The sequence below is a fragment of the Callospermophilus lateralis genome, chromosome 12 (genome assembly GCF_048772815.1).
Source record: "Callospermophilus lateralis isolate mCalLat2 chromosome 12, mCalLat2.hap1, whole genome shotgun sequence".
Lineage (NCBI taxonomy): Eukaryota > Metazoa > Chordata > Mammalia > Rodentia > Sciuridae > Callospermophilus > Callospermophilus lateralis.
In genome coordinates this window covers 65,605,014-65,618,937 of record NC_135316.1, presented here as the reverse complement: position 1 = coordinate 65,618,937, position 13,924 = coordinate 65,605,014, and the positions used below count along the sequence as shown (strand labels likewise).

Genomic DNA, 13,924 nt, shown 5'->3' with positions numbered 1-13,924 from the left:
ACTTCCCATATGGTCTAGCGGTTAGGATTCCTGGTTTTCACCCAGGCGGCCCGGGTTCGACTCCCGGTATGGGAACAGTGTACCCCTGTTTTTTAAAGGCGGGTTTGGGGGGCTGTTTTATTTCCAGTGATTCAGATTGACACCCGTCTCTTGTGCGGGTCAGTTTGTATAAGAGAAGCATTGATGTAGTCGTTAGTGGCGTCCAAAGCTGGGGTGCTCCTTTGAGACCAGGAGTGCCCAGCCGTGCGGGCTGGAGGAACGTTGAGGCTCCAGGTCCCGAGCAGGGTCCCTCTAGCTCCAGGTGTCTGATGGTCGGGGAGTTTCACTTTCTCCGGCGTTGCTCCCCCGCCCTTCCAGTCCCGGCCCGTAGTTTTCCAGACGCTCGGGAGGTGATGATTAACTCGGGTCTCGCCTTATCTCCTCCCCAGGCCCCCCTCGCGCCCACACCCTGCTTGGCCACCCCCTCCTGACTCCTCGGGGGAGAGACGCGGGACGGTTTTGCCTTGCTCTGGTGCTTGCTCTGGGCGTCCGGGGTTGGTGATATCGTCCTTATGCCGGCTGTTTACGAGACCCCCCTCTCCGGAACGCCCATTGCCTCGGGCAGCGGCCCCAGGGGCGCGCTTTCCCGGCGGCGCAGCTGCCCGTCACCCCCACCCGCCGGGTGTGCGTGCGAGGTTAGCCCACTGGACGCTCCCGGCGCTCGCTGCGCTCTGAAAGTACCCAAGCCAAAGGAGAGGGCCTTTGGGAAGAGGATTCCCCCCCCCCCCTTAAAACACAAAGAGCTACGCAGAAGGAAAATACCACTGTGATGAGATGTCTTTGAAGAACAAAATTGACTTTCCGAAGGACCAATGTTTTAAGTGCCACTGATTAAAAAGTCCTGGGGGGAGGTGGGTCTTGGATGAGAGAAAATTGTCCGGAGACTGGGGAGGGGATGTTATAACAAAGTTTCACTGTATTTTTAAATATAGAAGCCCTGTGTTTATTACAAAGAAGGGGCAGCTGTGTCAGCAGCATGTGAGCTGTAAATGAAACAAAAGCGTTATCTTAAATGCAAGTTGAAATTAGAAAATAGGAGCAGCTATAATGTTTAGTCTATTGGGTTTCTGGGAACAAATAAGGAAAAAGTGACTCTTGTGGATGAGTTTGTCATACCCATTGCTAAGAGCATGTTTTGGTTGTTATATGTGTGTTCCAAACTGTTAACTGCATAGTAAATTTGAAAATGATCTGTTAATGTGATCTGCATGATTAAGGATTAATTAGTCTTTCACTTGTAAATAAAAGAAAAAGATGAAAGAAAAAAACTGCCACAACTACAAATTTTGAATCATCTTCATTAATTCAAATATTTGTTTACTTCATGCCAAGTCCACCAGATGCTTTTGAAGTTACTGATGTTCAGGTGCTTTATGTTTGTGAGTAGGTAATAGAATACTGAATGGAATCACATTTTGTCCTATGATTAACTGTGTGAACTTGTGGAAATCTTTCACCTTCTCTGAACTCTAGCTTTACCCTCATAAATTCTTGGGAATACACCTTACAAACTTCAGATAGCATTTCAAGAATAATTCTTGTGTAGGTAATGAAAGTGGAGAAGTTTCATTTAAATAAGGAGTGATATTGTGCTGTTATTAATAACCAGTTACTGAAGAGTTAGGTCCAAATTTGGAAGGAAGGAAATTTACCTCTACTTTAGTTTGTCTCCACAGAGGGCTTAATTTTTGAAATGACTTGGTATTATGTGAATCCAATGGTGCTAAACTGCATTATTTTACATTTGAATACTCCTAATTGTAACTAGTTATACTGTGTATTTGGGGTGAGCCAAGGGGAGTGGTTGATGGCAACCCTGTCCAAGACAGATTTCTTTACTATAGTTGTGCACCAGATGGAATACCATAAGGCAACACGTGAGTTGTAGAAATTGCTACTGGAACAGAGAGATGAAGAATCAAGTTATACTCGGGTAAAAGAACTGGAGAAGAGACTAGGAGGGAAGAGTGTGTGTTCTGGACCTTGAAGAACTGGTTGGATTTCTCCTGGTGGGGAATGTGAATCATAAACCTAGATGGCGGGGGGACAAGTACCAAGAGGCTAGCAAGTAGTCTGGTTTGGCAGGAGCAGAGTGCCTGGAGGGAGAACTATGGGAAATCAAGCCCGGACCCTAGAAAGGAGTTTTGACTAGGTAACAGGTTCTTTTATCAGAGCGACCTTTTGTGTCATTAGAGTTTTGAAAATATTTTTTTTTTTCCTCTTTGAAAATCCTGAACATAGCTGTAATATGCAGAGGGAAAAAAAAAAAAACTTATTTAAAAAGACTCAAACTAGGACTAGGTGACACATATCTTGGAATGCTGAGGCAGGAGACTCAGAAGTTCAAAGTTAGCCTGAGCAACATATGAGACCCCACCTCAAAAAAAAAAAAAAAAAAAAAGCCAGGCATAATGGTTGACACCTGTAATCTCAGTGTGACCGTGGAAGTTCTAGGCCAGCCTTAGCAATTTAGCGAGACCCCTGTCTCAGAATAAAACATAATAAAAGGGCCTGGGGATGTAGCTCAGTGGTAGAGCACCCCAGGTTTAAATCCCTAGTACTGGGGTGGAGGGGGATTTAAACAGTATAAACATGTAGACTATTATTTTACTCATAGGTTTAAGGTTGAATTTTTAATAGAATGGAAAAAAAACAGTTAAGTATAATTCAGTTTATAAGAATGAAATCTAGGTTTAAATTATGAGACTAAGCTTAAGCTATATTCTTAATTGACTTTATTGAAATATGATCTTGATAATCTAAGAGAGCTGCAAATTATTGTCAATAAGGCTTTCTTCTTAAATTGGCTAAGACTTTAGGAGATAAATTTGTGAGGATTCATACATATGGTTGTGCCTTTTTACCAAAACTCCATTGGAAGCCATATTTTAGGTGTTCTTTCTTGGCCTCTAAATAATGATACTAAATGAATGGTGCTGATGTACCTAAAAAGTCTCTTTAATATTTGCTAATGTGTGTGTGATCAGAAGATACATGAAAGTTCAGTAAATGTTTGCAGAAATGAGCACCCATATTTATTTATTTATTTTTTCTTTTTTATTTTTTTTAAATTAATTTTTATTGTTGATTGTTCAAAACATTACATAGTTCTTGATATATCATATTTCACACTTTGATTCAAGTGGGATATGAACTCCCATTTTTACCCTGTATACAGATTGCAGAATCACATCAGTTGCACAACCATTGATTTACATATTGCCAATCTGGTGTCTGTTGTATTCTGCTGCCTTTCCTATCCTCTACTATCCCCCCTCCCCCCTCCCCTCCCCTCTTTTCTCTCTACCCCCTCTACTGTAATTCATTTCTCCCCCTTATATTTTTCCCCCTTTCCCCTCACTTCCTCTTGTATGTAATTTTGTATACCCCTGAGGGTCTCCTTTCATTTACATGCAATTTCCCTTCTCTCTCCCTTTCCCTCCCACCTCTCATCCCTGTTTAATGTTAATCATCTTCTCATGCTCTTCATCCCTACTCTGTTCTTAGTTACTCTCCTTATATCAAAGAAGACATTTGGCATTTGTTTTTAAGGGATTGGCTAGCTTCACTTAGCATAATCTGCTCTAATGCCATCCATTTCCCTCCAAATTCTATGATTTTGTCCTTTTTTAATGCAGACTAATACTCCATTGTGTATAAATGCCACATTTTTTTTTATCCATTCGTCTATTGAAGGGCATCTAGGTTGGTTCCACAGTCTTGCTATTGTGAATTGTGCTGCTATGAACATGGATGTAGCAGTGTCCCTATAGTGGAGCACCCATATTTAAACAAAGATAAGAGATTAGAAAAGGATTATGGCATTTTAGGCAAAATTGAAAGACTTTATCCTAATCTGTGAGACCTAAGGTTATCTGGCCTCTGCTTACCTTCCCAACTTAATTTGCGCATTTTGCCTTTTCATTATACTTCATCCACGTTGGCACATTTTTACTTCTCAAACATGTACACTGTTTTATTACTTGCCATTTCCTCGTCTTATAACATACCCACCTCCGGTTAGTTCTTCACATTTCAGGTCAGCATTACTTTCGCAGAGAGGTCTTTTGTGATCATTCTAGAGTCCCTCTTGTTTGGTTACTTCCTGATTGATTTACTCTGTTTTTTCTTCATTTTTGTAAAAATTGCCAGTTTGTTTATTTGATTCTGTGTATTTTTTGTTTTGTTCTATCAGAATATTAGGTAAGGATTTTGTGTAGTGGGATTGTTCTTGTTCTATAAGATTCAAACAAAAGTAAAGAAGTTGGAACCCCCATGGTGGAAATGTAGAATGGTGCAGTCATGTTGGAAGTTTGATAGTTCCTTGAAGTGTTAAACAGAGTGATATGATCCAGCATTTCCTAAGTGTATATCCAGGAGAAATGAAAGCATATGTCTACCCCAAAACTTATACACACATGTTTATAGCAGCACTATTCATAAGCCAAAAGTGAAAACAACCGAAAAGTCCCACTGATGAATAAATTAATAGTGATGTGAGTGTACAATGGCATATTAATTGGCAACAAAAAGAAATGAAGTACTGATGCATACTGTAACGTGGAGGAATTTCAATAACATTATGCAAAATGAAAGAAACAAGGCACAAAAGGCCACATTTTATATATGATTCCACTTATAAAATGTTAATAGTTAACTATAGAGAAAGAAGAAAAACTAGTGATTACCTTGGAAGAAAGGGGGGTTGGTAGGGTACCTGCTGATGTAGGTACATAAGGTGATTAAAATGTACTAAAATCAGATTTTAGTGATGTTTGCACAACTCTAAATATGCCAAAACATTGAATTGTGAACTTTATACTTTATGGCATGTCACACCTCAGCAAAATATTAAGGATTGAATAAGTAAAAAGCATATAGGACTTTGAAAAATTTTTTCTGTACTGGGGATTTGAACCCAGGGCCTCAAGCATGCTAGGAAAACACCTTACCACTGGGCTACATCCTCAGTTCTCTTAATTCTATTTTGATTCACAGTCTTGCTAAATTGCCCAGGCTGGCCTCAAACTTGTGATCCTCTTACCTCAGCCCCCTGGAGTCACTGAGATTACAGCTGTGTTGCCACTGTGCCCTGCTGCCTATAGAATATCTCTAGATTTTAAATTTATCATTTGAATAATACATATTTTAAAATGATAATGGGATAATTTAACAATAAAATTCTAACTCTTGGGTAATTTCAGGAATGTAGGAGATACTTAGTAAATACCTGATGAAAGAGGTTAGATAAATATACACATAATTACGTAATAATTACGTAATTACGTTACAATGCATAGTGTGCATAGTCTGATAAATGCTCAGAGGGAACTAAACCAAGGTTAAAGGTCTCCAAAATTCACATCTGTTTTTGTATTAGGGAATAAGAAAAAGCCCTCCTCTAGGAGGCAGTTTTGAGATGAACTTTGAAGACTAATTAGGCTTTATATAGATGGGGGAGGGGAACAAGGTTTTTAGAGGAGGCAAACCAAAGCAGAGATGCATTCACAATTGCTAGCAAATTTTGGCCAAGCTGAGTCTATAAGAGGGATAGGAATGGGAAATAGGGCTGCAAAAATAGACTAGGGTTGGTAGGGAACAATGTTAGTGCTCTGGCAGATCTCTCTTAACCAATACTCCCAATCCCTGTTGTGTTTCCAGTGGCTTGTACTTTGAAGGAACCTCACTCCTACCTGCCTGGAGCTGGAAATGCCTGGGGCCTTTACCTGCTTCCCTAAATAGACTGTCCTGTCAGGAGGAGTAGATACTTTGACTTGTTTCCCTTTATATCACCAGTCTTGGAACAGTGCATGTCACCTGGTAAACATTTAGAAAATATTTGATTAGCTGAGTTGCAAGGTCTCTTCAAAGCAAAAGTTTATTTTATAGATGCCTTTGGCTCTTGACAAAGAGATTTTGGAAGGTTCTTGAATTTTAGGTTAAGGAGTTTTACTTCACTTGGAAACGTGATATGAAAGTAATTAATTAATTTGGTAGTATTGTGTTAGATGAACTGGAATTTGGAAGGATTATATCTGTGTCCTTTCTCACCTTCTTTCCTACTTCTCCTTCCACTCTCCTTAGGTTAGGACCTACCTGACTAAGTTAGGCAATCTCCTGCCAGTAATAATCTCCCAACAGCTCTCCTTGTATCTAGTCTCCCTAAATAGGGTGGTGACAGCAAAATAGAAAAGATCATATACAAGAGATTTATTGAAGGAAATATTTAAGATATTACAAAGTAAATACTACTAAAAGGAATAGGGAAGTTAAGAACATAATTTTTTGGACAGGACAGGCAACTTTTACCCTTCAGGTTGATCAAATAATAATTTTTTAAAAAATATTTTCTAGTTATAGGTGGATACAATATCTTTTTTAATGTGGTGCTGAGGATTGAACCCAGTACCTCACACATGTCAGACGAGCGCTCTATCTCTGAGCCACAACCCCAACCCCTCAAATAGTAAATTTATTACACATCTTTGTGCATGTAGTTTTTTGAACACTGAAGTTGTGCATTGAATCCAGGGACACTTAAGACTGTGAGACTGCCACCCTGTGGACAATACAAATTTAGAACTAAAATCCGAAAGAATTCTAGAAAAGCTTCATTCCTTTGATAAATTTCAAATTAGTAAATTCTAATGTATTCATTTTGGTACTGTGGATTGAAACCCAGTATAAATAAAAAAACACAATTTTTTTTTATTTGTTCTAATTAGTCATACATGACAGTAGAATGCATTTTGACATCATACATAAATGGAGTATAACTTCTCATTCATCTGGTTTTACATGGTATAGAGATATACAGGTCAAGTAATCATATATGCACATAAAGTAATAATGTTCTATTATATCATTCTTGCTCCCATGTCATCTTCTCTCCCTTTACTCCCCTCTGTCTAGTCCAAAGTACCTCTTTTCTCCCTCCCCCACTTTGGTTTTTTGGGATTGGCTTACTTAGCATAGTATTTTCTAGTTCCATCCATTTACTGGCAAATGCTATAATTTCATTCTTCTTTAAGGATGAGTAATATTTCATTGTGTATATATACCATAGTTTCTTTATCCACTCATCTGTTGAAGGGCACTTAGGTTGGTTCCGTGGTTTAGCTATTAGTAATTGAGCTGTCCTAAACATTGATGTGGCTGTCACTATAGTATGCTGATTCTAAGTCTTTTGGGTATAAACCCAGGAGGGGGATGACTGGTTCCATTCCAAGTTATTTTAGGAATCTCCAGGAGTGTTTATTACATCCCTGGCCCTTTTTTATTTTTTATTTTGAGACAAGGTCTCAGAAATTGAGGGACTAGATTGCTGAGGATTTAAGTTGCTGAAACTGTCCTTGAACTTGCTGTCTCAGCCTCCCCAGGGCTGGGATTACAGGTGTTTGTCACTGCACCCAGCATGAAATTTATTATTTTAGAGCCGACTTGCTCTCTTCTCTCTCATTGGTATATGTGGTTGAAATCATTATTTTTGGGGGGGAGAGGGGTTGGTGTACCGGGGTACTTGGCCACTGAGCCATATCCCCAGTCTCACTGAGTTGCTTAGTGCCTTGATTTTGCTGAGGCTGGCTTTGAACTTGAGATCCTCCTGCCTCAGCACCCTCCACCCCCCCACCCCCGCAGCTGCTGGTATTACAGGTGTTTACCACCACACCTGGCTGAAATCAGTTTTTTTGTGGAAGCTTTTCTGAGGCTTTTAAATGGAATCTGAAATACAATTAATAGCTTTAAAAAGTTGCAAAGAAATTCACTGCTTTTTTAGAAGGTATGTTTCTTCAGAAATTTCATAAAGGGTTTGTTTTTTAAACCATATGGCATGTAGTTCTGTTGTGAAATGATGTTTTTTTTTTTTACTTTTATTGTACTAATTTTTTAAAATCTCATTTTATAACACACACATAGTATTATCATTTGAGAGTTACACTTTTTTAAATATGTATTTTTTAGTTGTAGTTGGACATAATACCTTTATTTTATTTATTTATTTTTATGTGGTGCTGAGGATGGAACCCAGGGCCTTGCACATGGCTAGGCGAGCGCTCCACCACTGGCCACAACCCCAGCCCCGTATTTTTTTGAGTACTATATGAATCCCTCACCTACTGCCAGCTTTCTTCTTCTTCTTCTTTTTTTTTTTTTTTTTTAGGAATTTAGGTTCTAGGAATTCAACTGAGAGGTGCTCTATCACTGAGCCACATCTTTAACCTCTTTTTGTTTTTATTTTGAAAGCAAGGTCTCCTTAAGTTGCCTAGTCTAGCCTCAAACTTGTGGAACTACTGCCTCAGCCTCCCAAGTTACTGGGATTACAGGCTTGTGCTACTGAGCCTAGCTCTTCTCATTTTTTGTGCAGTTGGTTTTAGTTAAAAATTCTCCGTGGCTTGATGAAATGGTTTAAATGTACTTATGTAAAAGAGTTTGGAGTATATTGTTTCTTATTTAGAAAGGCTGTCTGCTCACAGATCAAACATTGGTAAACTAGCTGGATATAGAAGTGAAATGGTGATTGTGAAAGACTAATTTGCTCTCTTCTACTCAGGAAATGGTTCAGTCTTGGATTCTACAAAATAACTTTCCCAGCAGATGAGTTGTTTACTGCCTATAATGTCATAAATGACTTACACACTTGAATTCCCCGAGATGTCAGCAGTGGTAGAGCAGCCATTTAGTGCTTGAAATAGAAAAGCAGAAGTGAGCTGAAACAACATTCTGAGGTCAGCAGTTGTGCATTCTGATGAGGATGGATGAAGTGTTAGTCTCTAGCTTATTAAGTTACCTTATACTTTGCTTTATGGGCCCTACATTTTGGTATTATTGAGTAATTGTCAAATGTTAATGATTATTAATTTTGGTTTTGATACTGGGGATTGAACCCAGGGGTGCTTCACCACTGAACTACATCCCTAATTCTGTGTGTGTGTGTGTGTGTGTGTGTATTTAAATTTTGAGCCAGGGTCTCCTAAATTGCTGAGGTTGTCCTTGAATTTGGTGTCCTCTTGCCTCTGTCTCCGGAGTCATTGGTATTCCAGGTATGCGTCATGGTGCCCAACTGTTAATGATTTTTAATATTTAAATATTACTGTTTTTTAAAAATGTATAGCATAACAAATCTGGAGTAAACTTTAAATGTGTGGTTTTATTTAAAATTATCCTGTAACTGTTTGGGATTGTGGGTGACTTTTCAGAATTACTTTTTGCTCCCTGAATATTTACATTCTACAATCAACATATATTGTATAATTTTAAGCTAATTAGGCCATGATGAAAATACAGATGATTAGCAGTATGTGGTGGCATGCCCCTGAAGCTCCAGCTAGTTGGAGTCTGAGGCAGGAGGAGGGCTTGAACCAAGTTAGAGACCAGCCTAGGAATAGTGAGACCTCTATCTCTCAAAGAAAAGCAAATGTTTATACAGGTCCACAAATAAGTAAATTATCATGTTTTTAAAAGTACTATTTGAGCGGGGGTGTGGAAGTGTAGTACATAGTGCTATAATCCCAGCAACTCAGGAGGCTGAAGCAGGAGGATCACAAGTTCAAAGCTAGCCTCACCAATTTAGTGAGACCCTGTCTCATAATAAAAAGGGATGGGGATGTGGCTCAGTGGTTCAGAGCCCCTGGTTTCAATTCCCAGTACCCAAAAAACAAAACAAAACAAAAAACCCAAAGAATTATTTAAATATGGCTTAAGAAAAGTAACTTTCTAAATACGTCATGGTTTATTTGCATCTTTCTTAGGTATTGCAATGAAGAGTTGATAAAATTAGGGATATATTTGGTTCCTTCCTTCCTTTTTTTTTTTAAACTGGAGATTGAGCCCAAGGGAGCTTTACCACAGTTACATCCCCAGTTCTTTTTAATTTTCACTTTTGTTTTGAAGCAGTCTCACTAAATTGCTAAGGCTGGCCTTGAACTTGTAATCCTTTTGCCTTAGCCTTCTGAGTCGCTGGGATTACAGGTGTGAATCACCACATCAGGATATATTATATTTTCTAAGGACCTTTAATTATTTGCTGTCATAATCTTTTTAAAAACTGTGACATTGAACTTACATAAAGAAACTTAACATTTAATCTACTCTTAAGAGACTTTGTTTTCACACAGTATCTACCTTTTTATGATATATAATACTATTTTAGGATTATTGGTAGTCAAGTGTTCACTTTTACTTTTCATACCTAGGTTTGTTTTCACTAATACAAATAAAAAAAAATCTTTGAAAAGTAATTCTAGCATAGATGACTTGGAATTTTGATAAAGCAGTTATCACTGTTTCATAGACTGTAAATTTTAGTATTTTTGAATGCAAAATTTTCCCTATTAAATACTTTGGACGGCACATACTAGTGGGGATCGATCCCAGGGAAGCTTTACCACTGAAATACCACCAGTCCTTTTTATTTTGAAATAGGGTCTTGATAATTTGCTGAGGCTGGCTTTGAATTTGTGATCCTCTTGCTTCAATTTCTGAGTTGCTGGAATTATAAGCATCACCACTAAGTCCTGCTTTCATTATTAAATACTTTCTATTTAAAACTTTTTTTTCCTACTTTGAAATCTTTGGGAAGGCACTTGGCCCAGTGACTTCTTCATCTGTATTTGTAGTTTAATCTTTTGAGTTGAAATCTTTTTTTGGATTCAGAATCTAGAGACCAGGATATATTTCTGATTTAGAATGTATTCACATATTGCTCCGTGTGAAGCTTTAATTTTAATTTATTTTATTGATTTTATTTTTTTAAATACGTGACAGCAGAATGTGTAACAATTCTTATTACACATATAGCACAATTTTTCATATCTTTGTATAGAGTATGTTCATACCAATTCATGTCTTCATACATGTAACTTGTTTTTTATTACACATATACATAATAATAATTATACACATAATAATTCTTACTACACATATATACCACAGTTTTTCATCTCTCTGTATATAAAGTAGGTTGACACTCAATTTGTGTCTTCATACATGTAGTTTGGATAATGATGTCCAACACATTCCACCATCCTTGCTAATCCCCTGCCTCCTCCTTTTCCCTCCCTCCCCTCTCCGTGTGAAGCTTTTTATGTTCCAAGATTTAATCAGACATTTAATTCAGCCTTTCAAGATTGGAATGGAATTTTTTTTTTATCCCAGCTTCCTTAACTTTTGTGTTTATCAGATACTTGTCTTTTGCCAAGGGACACCTACAACCTATTAATTGGGAAGGATGCAGCTGTGCTGCTGAATCACCCTTGAGGAGGCTAGCAGGCATGGACCCAGTTGTAATAGCTGAGTAGACAGGAGGGGTATGACAGGAAGAGAGTGATCACAGGCAAAGTTGATAAGGAAGGCTGCCCAGCATACAGCGGTGGGTAGAGGTTAGGGGAAGTACCCTGATGGGAGACAAACACAGGTTTAAGTAATTCAGAACTGCAAGTGTTCAGGTGGCATCAGTGAATTTCAGAGATGAGTGGGAATGCCTTTCCTTTGTATTCCCCTTTTTTGTGTCGTTGCACATGAATCACAATTTTGGTTTCCTTTGAAATTCTTCTTTGAGATATGGTTTATTCTTCTGCATTGTCAATATTGTCTAGAATATGTTTTACTAGTTTATGGAGCCTTATTTATTTATTTTGGTACCAGAGGTTGAACCCTGGGACACTTAACCACGGAGCCATATCCCCAATCCTTTAAAAAAATATTTTATTTAGAGACAGGGTCTGGCTAAGTTGCTTAGGTCCTCGATAAGTTGCTGAGGCTGGCTTTGAATTTGGGATCCTCCTGCCTCAGCCTCCAGAGCTGCTGGGATTATAGGCATACATCACTGAGCCCAGCAATGGAGCCCAATTTTAGAGAGCCTTTTACCACAAGTTTATGCAGAAAACAAGATACATTTTTTTGTTAAATAAAATTCACATTTTTAATATATTAATTTTTAGCTTTTTTATCTTTTGGTATATGCTTTTTTAAGGGAAGGTAACAGTTTTTTAAAAAATTTGTTCTACTTGGTTATACAAGACAGCAGAATGCATTTCAATTCATTGTACACAAATAGAGCACAACATTTCAATTCTCTGGTTGCACACGATGTAGAGTCATACCATTTGTGCAATCAGACATGTACTTAGGGTAATGATGTCCATCTCATTCCACCGTCTTTCCTGCCCCATGCCCATCTACCCCTCCCCTTTGCCCAATCCAAAGTTCTTCCATTCTCCCCCCCCCCACCCCTATTATCAGCATCCATTAATCAGATAAAACATTCAGCCTTTGTTTTTTTGGGGATTGGCTTACTTTGCTTAGCATGATATTCTTCAGCTCCATCCATTTATCTGCAAATGCCATAATTTTATTCTCTCTAATGCTGAATAATATTCTGTTGTGTATAATTCCATATTTTCTTTATCCCTTTATTGATAGGCATCTAGGTTGGTTCCACAGTTTATCTGTTGTGAATTGAACTGCTATAAATATTGATGTGTCTGCTTTACTATAGTATGCAGATTTTAAGTCCTTTGGCTATAGACTGAGGAGTGGATAGCTGGCTCAAATGGTGGTTCCATTCTAAGTTTTCTGAGGAATCTCTATACTGCTTTCCAAAGTGGTTGCATCAATTTGCAGTCCTAGCAGCAATGTATGAGTATACCTTTTTCCTCATTTCCTCGCCAACACTTATTATTGCTTGTATTCTTGATAACTGCCATTCTGACTAGAGTGAGACATGTTAATGTTTATGTAAGAGCAAACTCACTGGCTGACGTTCAACTGGAATGGCTAAAATTAAAAAAATTGGTAAATGTTGGGGCCAGGATGTGGAAAAAATGGAAATCTGGTGTATCTTTGCTGGGGATATAAAGTGGGGAGGCCACTATGGAAAACAGTATGGCAGTTCCTCAAAAAATTACGTAGAATTGACCCAGTGTAATGGTTCACACCCGTAATCCCAGCAGCTGGGAGGCTGAGGCAGGAGGATTGGGAGTTCAAAGCCAGCCTTGTCAAAAATGAGGTTCTAAGCAACTCAGGCCCTGTCTTTAAATAAAATACTAAATAGAGCTGGGGATGTGGCTCAGTGGTCAATTGCCCCTGAGTTCAATCCCCTGGGACAAAAAAAAAAAAAAAAGATGTAGAATTACCATATCACCCAGCAATTCTACTTCTCAGTATATACTTAAACGAATTGAAAGTCTCAGTTGAGGTAGAAGTAGCCCAAGTGTTTATCAATGGATAAATGGATAAATAAGAGAAAAAAATATATATTTTATTTTATATATAATATATATTATATATATATGAGAGAGAGAGAGGAATATTATTCAGCATTAAGAAGAAAGGAAGTTATGACAAGCTACAGCATGGATGAACCTTGAGGACATTATACTAACTGAATTAAACCAATAACAAAAAGACATACGCATGATTCCACTTACATGAGGTACTTAGAGTAGTCAAATTTATAAAGGTAGTATAACTGGTGTTGCCAGGGAAAATGAAGAGTAGTTTTTTAATTGATATAGTTTCAGTTTTGCAAGATGAAAAAAGTTCTAGAGATAGATAGCTTGTACACAACATGAGTGTACTTGAAATGGTTAAGATGATTAATTTAATGTTATGTATTTTTTATCCCTGTTAAAAATCTTGTTTATTATTTATTTATTTGTTGCTGGAGATTTAACCCAGGGGTGCTTTACCACTGAGCCCCACATCCCTAGCCTCTTTTTTTTTTTTTTTTTTTTTTCCTGGAGACAGGATCTCATTAAGTTGGTGAGGCTGGTCTTGAACTTGTGATCCTCCTGTCTCAGCCTCTTGAGCCGCTGGGATTATAGGTGTGGGCCACTATGTCCTGCTATCCCTGTGAAAATTTGTAAAGAAGCAAATTCAAAGTTTT

The 13,924-nt window shown here is 38.0% G+C and overlaps 1 protein-coding gene and 1 non-coding gene across 4 annotated transcripts in view; both read left to right on the top strand.

The window, feature by feature from the left end:
- Elf1 (E74 like ETS transcription factor 1) overlaps positions 1 to 13,924 on the top strand; it is a 103,068-nt gene that overhangs the window by 604 nt on the left and 88,540 nt on the right. The window lies entirely within an intron of this gene.
- Positions 4 to 75, top strand: Trnae-uuc (transfer RNA glutamic acid (anticodon UUC)). The gene has a single exon. It is a non-coding gene; the product is annotated as a tRNA-Glu (tRNA).